Below are 9,201 nucleotides of genomic sequence, written 5' to 3' on the forward strand. Positions count from 1 at the left end.
GAATTACAAAAAAAAAAATTCATGTCAAATATTTCAATGATTTAAATGTCCCCCGAAAAAGAGAAATTGCAAAAGACTAAAAAAAAAATGAGCCAGAGCCAGACTAACTGGTTGTGTAAAGTGACCCGATGCCACTGCAATATTTACATAGCACTGAGAGTTTAAAGTACAAACTAGATTTAGAACAACTTCACACATGCACAAACTCTGCAATCTTAAGCAGTTAGTATTTGAGTGTCCCAAAGCACATCTTCTAAAAGCGTGTCCTTGGACATTCATGTTAAGTGCAGTTTAGGGAAACACGTAAAAAATAACGAACATTCATAAGATCGCTCGTAGAAAATGCACTTAACAGCCAAGATCGATCATTATTGGGAAACGAGGCCCAGGCAGTTCACCCAAAACTGAAAATGACTCGCCCTCATGTCCTTTCAAACCCACATTATTTTCTTTCTTCTGTGGAAATCAAGAGAAGTTAATTTGCCCAATGTCTTGAACAATGTTTTCAAACAATAAAAGGCTAATGGGACGGAGGCTGAGGAGATTAAGAACTGAACAAAAAGCACCATAAACGTATCACAAGAGTAGTCCATAAGACCCATGCTTTGTGTTCAAATCTCTGAGTCGTTATTCACAGAAAATCTTCCCCTCCACTGTAGCTCTCAAACAGTTTTCCCCCCACATATACTGAGCTCAACAATAAGGATGGCTTGCTGGCCTGGGTTCAGTGTGAAAGAGTTTCGGGCCAGTTGATGAAACTGTCACTTGCCCAATGCTGTGTTGTAGCTAAATGTTACAATTATTGATCATAAAAGGGTCTTTCCAAACCATTCAAACCTAAATAATTAGATTTCTGAACACTGATGTTGCAAAATCTACTGATTTAAAATGATCACCTATCTAGATGGCTTACATAGATGAGGTATTGTTGAAATTGTAAAAAGGTTGTCAAGGTCTTGAAGGTTTAAATGGGTTGAAAATTTAAAATCAATAAATAGAGGTAAAACGTTAACCTTATTATCAATGTGTTCGACAATTAACCAATTAATCACATTAAAAGATGCACTCAGTAAGTTTACGTGAAAAGCATTTATTACAAATATGTTGAAAATAATGTACACACATTAGATGAAACCTAATAAAAGCTGTTAAATTTTACATGGAGTGGGTCGCCGCCTCCATGTTGACAACACATGACACAGTGTCGTGCAAAGAGTTACTACCACAAATAATAACAACAACATGTTTACTTTACACAGCGCTTTCAGCCATTGCTCAAACATAACAAGCAAACCAAACAATAAAACAACAAACACAATATACTTAAGACAGACAAAAACGGAGCCCAAGTCAACAGTATAGTCCAGAGCGATGGTATGGTATTGATAAAGAGGAATGTGATCCACCAGACAGTCCAAATAGAATGAGTGCAAGTGGAAAGATAAAATATCTAAGCAAGAGATTCCTGCTGGAGTCATGAAACAAACCACTACGACCTGCATCTCTCACAGCGCGTATCAAGTATAAGCGGTGCATCATCAAACGGAAAGCGTGAGCACACAGCGATGTTCAAGCGGGATAGAGAGCTCACGAGTCGCATCAGCACAGTCACAAATTTGCACAAATTTGTTTGGATTAGATACAATAATGTCATTATAGGGATGTGTGTAGTATGAGATGGAAAAACACAGACTAAAAGTAACAAAATAGAAGATAAACAGAAATTTTTGGTGTAAAGTGGTTGTTGACCATTTGGTAAACAAACTTCCAGTATCCAGGAGTATACCATTGGTGGTCACACGTACTGAGACCGACGGGACGAGCTAAAATCTTACTTAGTGCACCAATGACTATTTGTTTGATTAATACTAAAAGAAATAACAACAAAAAGAGGTAGTTTCATTGGTTTATCACACAGGGCATGTTACGAATACACAAAGGCGCTATTAAACGTGTAAACCACAGACTTCCTCTATCTAAAAGATTGGGAAATATGAAGCGTGCGGTTACAAAGTACTGTGAACACGACATGTTCTGGAGCAAATTATGCAATTCGACTTTAAAGTTTGGTAGTAGCACGAGTAAAATCTGAACTACTGTCCTGACCGGGGCAGCAGAAAAGATCTTAAGTTAACCATCAACTGTGTTTAATGATGCTGAAACACACTTAAAGCCATTTCTTAAAAACAAAACCTTCACAACAGCCATTTCAGGATGCTCACTAGGCACTTCCTCATCCTACAGTTAAGAAACACAAACAGTATGTATCAAGGGCTCTTACCTAATCTAAACAATCCCTCATTGTCTGACTGCCATTGTTAGATGCACTGACAGAATGAATGGAGGTTAAATGGGAAATAACCAAGCTTGAACAAGGCCATCTCCTCAACTAAAATCCCAGCAACCGTTGCACCAGAACACACTCCTTTCATTTATGATTAACCTGGAGTCAAACACGTTCAGATATACACCATTAAAGGAATATTCCAGGTTCAGGACAAGTTGAGCTCAATTGACAGCATTTGGGCATATTATTGATAATCACAAAAAATGATTTGGACTCTTTTTTTCTTTAAAAAGCAAAAATGGAGGTTACAGTGATGCACTAACAATGGAAGAGAATGGGGCCAAATTTTAAAGGGTTTAAAAGCAGAAATGTGACACACATTAATTTAGAAAAGCACTCACATAAATTCTTCTGGTCAGACCTGTTTATTATGATGTGTAAAGTAGTTTAAAGGTCATTTTAATGATCGTTTCAGGGTTTAGTATTACATCGTCATGGCAACGAAGTTACAAAATCGGCTATAACTTTACACAGAAATGGATAGTAAGGAATTGTATCACGTTAAAATCATGTATTGTTTTTGTCTTATGGCTATACTTTTGAAACAGTGAGTATTTTGACGTTTACTGATTGGCCCCGTTCACTTCCATTGTAAGTGCCGCAATGTAACCCAGATGTTTGCCTTTTTAAAAATCACATATTGTGAAAATAACCCATATGCCACAAATGCCGTTGATTGAGCTCAACTTGTTTTGAACCAATAATTCTCCTTTAAATCGAGGCCCTGTGGATGGAATGCCGGGCGTAACTTCCTGTTCAAACGAGAATAAACAAAATGACAATCAACAACAATGTTACACGGCATTCAGTTTCAAAGCACTTGACCAAGAAAACGGTTACCATCAGTGGCGGCTGCTGGTCTTTCAAAGAGGGGAAGCTCATTTTCGGCCTACATTATAAACTTATTTAAAAGTAAATTCTGCCCTATGAATGAACGAACGAACGAACGAACGCTCTAAAACAAAATATATTAAACTTGGTAAAACTGAAACAAGGAATGTGGTGTATAATTGTGTGAAATGTATTATGCAAATTGACTAGCAATTTCGACAAACAAATATAAAGAAATAGGTTGCAGCAGTTTGTCTTTCGACTACACTTGAGAAATCCGCGATGGGACTGAGCGCGAAATAGCTTCAGTGACTTCTTATAGTACAGATTCGCTGTCAATCAAAAGGAGATGCAGTCTTTCGACAGATCCTCCAATCATCACGCGGAAGCCCGGAGTCCGGGCCAGCCCACTCCTCATTCACCCCCAGAGACGCTGAGCGTCCGTGGGCGGGAAATAATCGCAGCATTTATCCAATGACCGTCTATTTTCGGAGCACTGAAAAAACTGTTCAGAGCAGCCCCATTGAAGTCAATGGACGCTCGGCTTCAACAGGGAAATGCACTGACGCTACGGGAATGTATGAGAAGTAAATCGAGTCAGCCGACCTGCTATATGTAATGTTGCTGATTCTGAACGAACTCGTCTTCGAGATGAACGTGTTCTAACGCATTTTTAGTCAATAAATTGTTTACACAATAGTACATATTTGACCATTATTTTTTTGACATTATAGGGGAAGCTGAGCTTCCCTTGCAGTCTTAAAGAAATCCCCACTGGTTACCATACAATGTTATTTGCATGATTGCAATGCGGCGAACACCAAATCCATCCAGTCAAGTCATAAACTCAACACTTACCTTTCTTAAACTGAACTTTGACTTGAAATGGATGACAGCACCTGGCCATACTTTGTCATTCCTGCTTCTAAGTGAGACCAGTGTACAGAAAACAGACCCTCAGGTTGCTCATTCTCAGAGTGTCTACCTGAACATTACCAGTGCTTGCTGAAACTATAGAAACAATGTGGGGAATGAATGGACTTCAAGTCAATAAAACATCACACTGTCTGTAGACTTGTGTAATGATATTCTGAACACTGATCGATCAAGTCACATTGCACCTCTGTAGTAAACTTTAAACCAGGTTGACGTGTGTTTGGAGGGGTTTGAGTAGTGTAACCAGCTATATTTTTAACTTTAATTTAACTGGTTTGTTTCATATTAATAGCGATGTGTATGTGTATTCAGAGTGCAACATCCTCGTGTATGTAAAACATTGGGAGTTAACCTGAATCAAACACAGCTAAACTTATTTGCAGGGGGACTCTAGAAGAAATTCCCGTTTAATTTATGTACTCTGAATGTTTTGGTGGTTATTGTGTCTCATAAATGTGTTTAGGTGTGTAAATGTCATTATTTCCTGATTCGTTGATGATGTTTGGAAACAGCAACAGGTTGTTGAGCTGCTAGCATAAAGCGGCTAATCATTACCACCGACCCAAAGCATTAGAAACATCTCTATATTTTTTAGGAATACATTACTGGGACTTGTAATAGCTTACCTGTGTGAATATGTCAATAAAATCCCTCCATTAAAGAAGAGTTTCAAACACAGAGTCTTCAGCTTCACCTCGCGACTGTCACCCCAAACTCTCAAAATGAGTCTGTGAGAACTAATAAAAACAATTATCCAGAATCAATGAATATGTCCTAATCCAGAAGGCTCCCATGTAGCTGTTGGTCGAGTTTGTTGTGTTGTCTCGATGCCAGTAGGGGGTCCGTGTCAGGGTTTTAACTTGGGTTGCCAAGTGTCGCACCTGAAACTCCTCTCAGAAACCGGCGGAGGTTCAGGCTGATGCCTGGTTGACAGCAGGCGTCACTGGCAGGTCATGTGACCAGAGAAAGGTTAACATTCCTGCGATATCACGAGGTTGCCAAGTGTTTTGTTGTTTATCGCTCGTATAGGTATGTTTTTTTTCTTTCCAGATAAGAATGATAGCATTACTTTTTCTTATTTCATGTTTATAAATTGTAGTTTGAGTTTTTTCTTTCTTTCTTTGCTTATTTATTTAGTATATAATAAATTCAGAATTAATACATATAATTTTTTTTTTTTAATTTCCCTACATTTCTTTATCTCTGGACATGTGGTCATTTTTATATATTTTAGTTTTTTGGGGGGACTGGAAAAGCATTATTTTTCTCTATTTCATTATTATAGATTGTAGTTTAACTTTTTTTTCTTTCTATCGTTCTTTCCTTTTTTTTTTTTTTTTTTATAACAGACTGTCCAAAATTTCTGTTTAGATAAAGCAACATTAGATCTTTCCTTTCCTGACTCGCATTGTTTTTAAGAATTCATAAAGGAATTAGGGGCATCGAGCATGAATGACTGAACAACACTGCCATCAGATGTGAGACATTTTCATTGGTCACGCCTGCCATCTAGTGGTGGTATTTTTTTAAGAGAGGCTTTTCTTTAAACACTCAAGTCAGCGATAACTTACTTAAAGGTGCAATATATGATATATTTACTGTACTAAAGTGTAAAATTATCATAATATTTTATCAGTGATTTAGGAAACATGCCAAGTTGAAATACTGACTTATCAGAATACAATGCTACTGCCAGTATATTCTACTTTGAATGTCCGTTCTGGGCAGGAATTTTCTGGGCCTGTGTTATCCTGCCCACTGCCCATTTCCCAATAGTATTTTGACATCCCGGGTTGCCAGATTTGAAACAAGTTAGCGGGCAAACAAAGCACGCTGCAGCCATGAAAGCCAGCAATATATCAAGCTAACATTGACAGAGTTATAGAAACAATCCACATGAGCTGATTTATAATTAGCAAACAATAAACATATTGCAAACGTATACATTACCTGATCAACTTACAGTGTAAGGCACTTCACTTGCCATTGTCAGTTTGCTCGTTCCTGTTGCGTGTCCTCGAGTCTGGGGAGGAGGGGGCGAGGTAGACAACTCCCTCCAATATTTTGAATTTGGACTGCAGTACCCATTTTAAACTCTTGATGTCAATGTTACATATTGCTCCTTTAATTACAAATGACATTTGTTGATTTACATTAATAATCTAGAGATGAGGAACACACAAACGAGAGTTACAGTTTTTATCGGCGTATCGTTCTTGATTGGCAGCATTATGTGAAATGCACTGCAGAGAAAAAACAAAGGACAATCCTTCTTTGAAGCACACATTGTAAGTGGAGTTTATATCCGAGCACGAGTCTTCATTTAAGTTAAGGGTTTTTTATTATGTTTATGAGATAATCGTTTGATCAGTTATTTTGGCCAATTTCAGAAGATTACTAGATCTGTGTTAAATATGGAAAGGTTTTTAAATATCAGCTCCTGTTTTTAACTCTATGTTGTGCAGTTGACAAACTGTAGGAAAAAAGTTAGATCTGCTGTTCTTAGAACACAAGACATTCATTTGTCACCTTCTGGCTTCACCAGAAATGGTCACTGAATCATTATATGGATCTGAACGAATTTGGGTGAATGAAGTCAAAACACTTGAGCCACTTGGACACATTTAAATTCCCTCCCTGTCCTGTAAGGGGCCCTGTAGGTTTCCCTTAAAATCAGCACAAACAATTTGTGTAAAATATGTAACACCATATTCCTCCTGATCCATGTGTTTTAAGACAATCAATAATAATTATACATTAAGAGATTGAAGAATGGATTGAAATGCATGACAGACACACTGGTGTTGTGTTCTGGTCACTGGATGGTTTTATCACAGTTTCTATAGTAACTGAATGCAGAAATATGCACGTTGCTCCTCGAATAATATTTATATTGAATAATCATTTTAAATTGAATTTGTTCCCCACCCAACACTTGTTTTAATATGGAGGTGCCAAAAAACATTTAATACGTCCCCTTGTGGTCATCACAGAACAAATCTGAGGAAAGGTGCTGCAGGGAAATAAATGTGTAAAATGTTAAATAGCCAGTCAGTGTATATGATATAAGATTATAGAAATAGAATCAAACATTTGAGCTCAGCAGGAGTTTCAGTAGTGACCCGCTGTTAGCACGGTGTCACCTCACTGATTATAGTCTGTATGTGAAGTGTTTAGGGACATCACAGACCTGAATGGACAAAGGAAGATGTTTCGCACATTTTAGATGTTGTAATCAAAACTGTAATGAATGCTAAAACCAATAGTTATGATGTACATTAGCATCTGGACATTGTAAACTGTCGATATATTTGCATTGTGATTTGGTATATGTTATAAAATGTTGATCATTTATGTTTCATTAAAATTAGGACTATATCTGTGTTCTCGTATGTTTGAAAAGACCAGCAATGCAACACGAAATTGATTTCCTCCATTGTGTAATTAGATGGATTTGGACATTTATTTCAAGATCATATTCTCTATAACCCCAAACAGAAATCTGATTTATAGCTAAATATGAACATATATATTGAGTTATAGTTTGTATATTTGTGAATAAATGCATATATTCAAATTCTACTGAAAATATATGGTACATACATGAATGCAGATATTTTTGTAGAATTTTTAGATACAGTCAGGTCCATAAATATTGGGACATCGACACAATTCTAATCTTTTTGGCTCTATACACCACCACAATGGATTTGAAATGAAACGAACAAGATGTGCTTTAACTGCAGACTTTCAGCTTTAATTTGAGGGTATTTACATCCACATCAGGTTCACGGTGTAGGAATTACAACAGTTTGTATATGTGCCTCCCACTTTTTAAGGGACCAAAAGTAATGGGACAGATTAACAATCATAAATCAAACTTTCACTTTTTAATACTTGGTTGCAAATCCTTTGCAGTCAATTACAGCCTGAAGTCTGGAACGCATAGACATCACCAGACGCTGGGTTTCATCCCTGGTGATGCTCTGCCATGCCTCTACTGCAACTGTCTTCAGTTCCTGCTTGTTCTTGGGGCATTTTCCCTTCAGTTTTGTCTTCAGCAAGTGAAATGCATGCTCAATCGGATTCAGGTCAGGTGATTGACTTGGCCATTGCATAACATTCCACTTCTTTCCCTTAAAAAACTCTTTGGTTGCTTTCGCAGTATGCTTCGGGTCATTGTCCATCTGTACTGTGAAGCGCCGTCCAATGAGTTCTGAAGCATTTGGCTGAATATGAGCAGATAATATTGCCCGAAACACTTCAGAATTCATCCTGCTGCTTTTGTCAGCAGTCACATCATCAATAAATACAAGAGAACCAGTTCCATTGGCAGCCATACATGCCCATGACACTACCACCACCATGCTTCACTGATGAGGTGGTATGCTTTGGATCATGAGCAGTTCCTTTCCTTCTCCATACTCTTCTCTTCCCATCACTCTGGTACAAGTTGATCTTTGTCTCATTTGTCCATAGGATGTTGTTCCAGAACTGTGAAGGCTTTTTTAGATGTTGTTTGGCAAACTCTAATCTGGCCTTCCTGTTTTTGAGGCTCACCAATGGTTTACATCTTGTGGTGAACCCTCTGTATTCACTCTGGTGAAGTCTTCTCTTGATTGTTGACTTTGACACACATACACCTACCTCCTGGAGAGTGTTCTTGATCTGGCCAACTGTTTTGAAGGGTGTTTTCTTCACCAGGGAAAGAATTCTTCGGTCATCCACCACAGTTGTTTTCCGTGGTCTTCCGGGTCTTTTGGTGTTGCTGAGCTCACCGGTGCGTTCTTTCTTTTTAAGAATGTTCCAAACAGTTGATTTGGCCACAACTAATGTTTTTACTATCTCTCTGATGGGTTGTTTTGATTTTTCAGCCTAATGATGGCTTGCTTCACTGATTGTGACAGCTCTTTGGATCTCATATTGAGAGTTGACAGCAACAGATTCCAAATGCAAATAGCACACTTGAAATGAACTCTGGACCATTTATCTGCTTCTTGTAAATGGGATAATGAGGGAATAACACACACCTGGCCATGGAACAGCTGAGCAGCCAATTGTCCCATTACTTTTGGTCCCTTAAAAAG

At 37.9% G+C, this 9,201-nt stretch overlaps 1 protein-coding gene across 2 annotated transcripts in view; it reads right to left on the bottom strand.

Annotated features, from left to right (window-relative positions):
* LOC127650371 (phosphatase and actin regulator 4A-like) overlaps positions 1–4,991 on the bottom strand; it is an 89,409-nt gene extending 84,418 nt beyond the window's left edge. Inside the window, exon 1 of one of the 2 annotated variants that reach the window (XM_052135741.1) lies at positions 4,741–4,991. The gene's annotated coding sequence lies outside the window, so the exon portion shown is untranslated. Of the gene's footprint in view, positions 1–2,281; positions 2,379–4,740 lie in introns of those variants that run through there. The other variant, XM_052135742.1, reaches the window with a different exon arrangement.
* Positions 4,992–9,201: the final 4,210 nt, after the last annotated feature.

This window comes from Xyrauchen texanus, chromosome 10 (genome assembly GCF_025860055.1).
Source record: "Xyrauchen texanus isolate HMW12.3.18 chromosome 10, RBS_HiC_50CHRs, whole genome shotgun sequence".
Classification (NCBI taxonomy): domain Eukaryota; kingdom Metazoa; phylum Chordata; class Actinopteri; order Cypriniformes; family Catostomidae; genus Xyrauchen; species Xyrauchen texanus.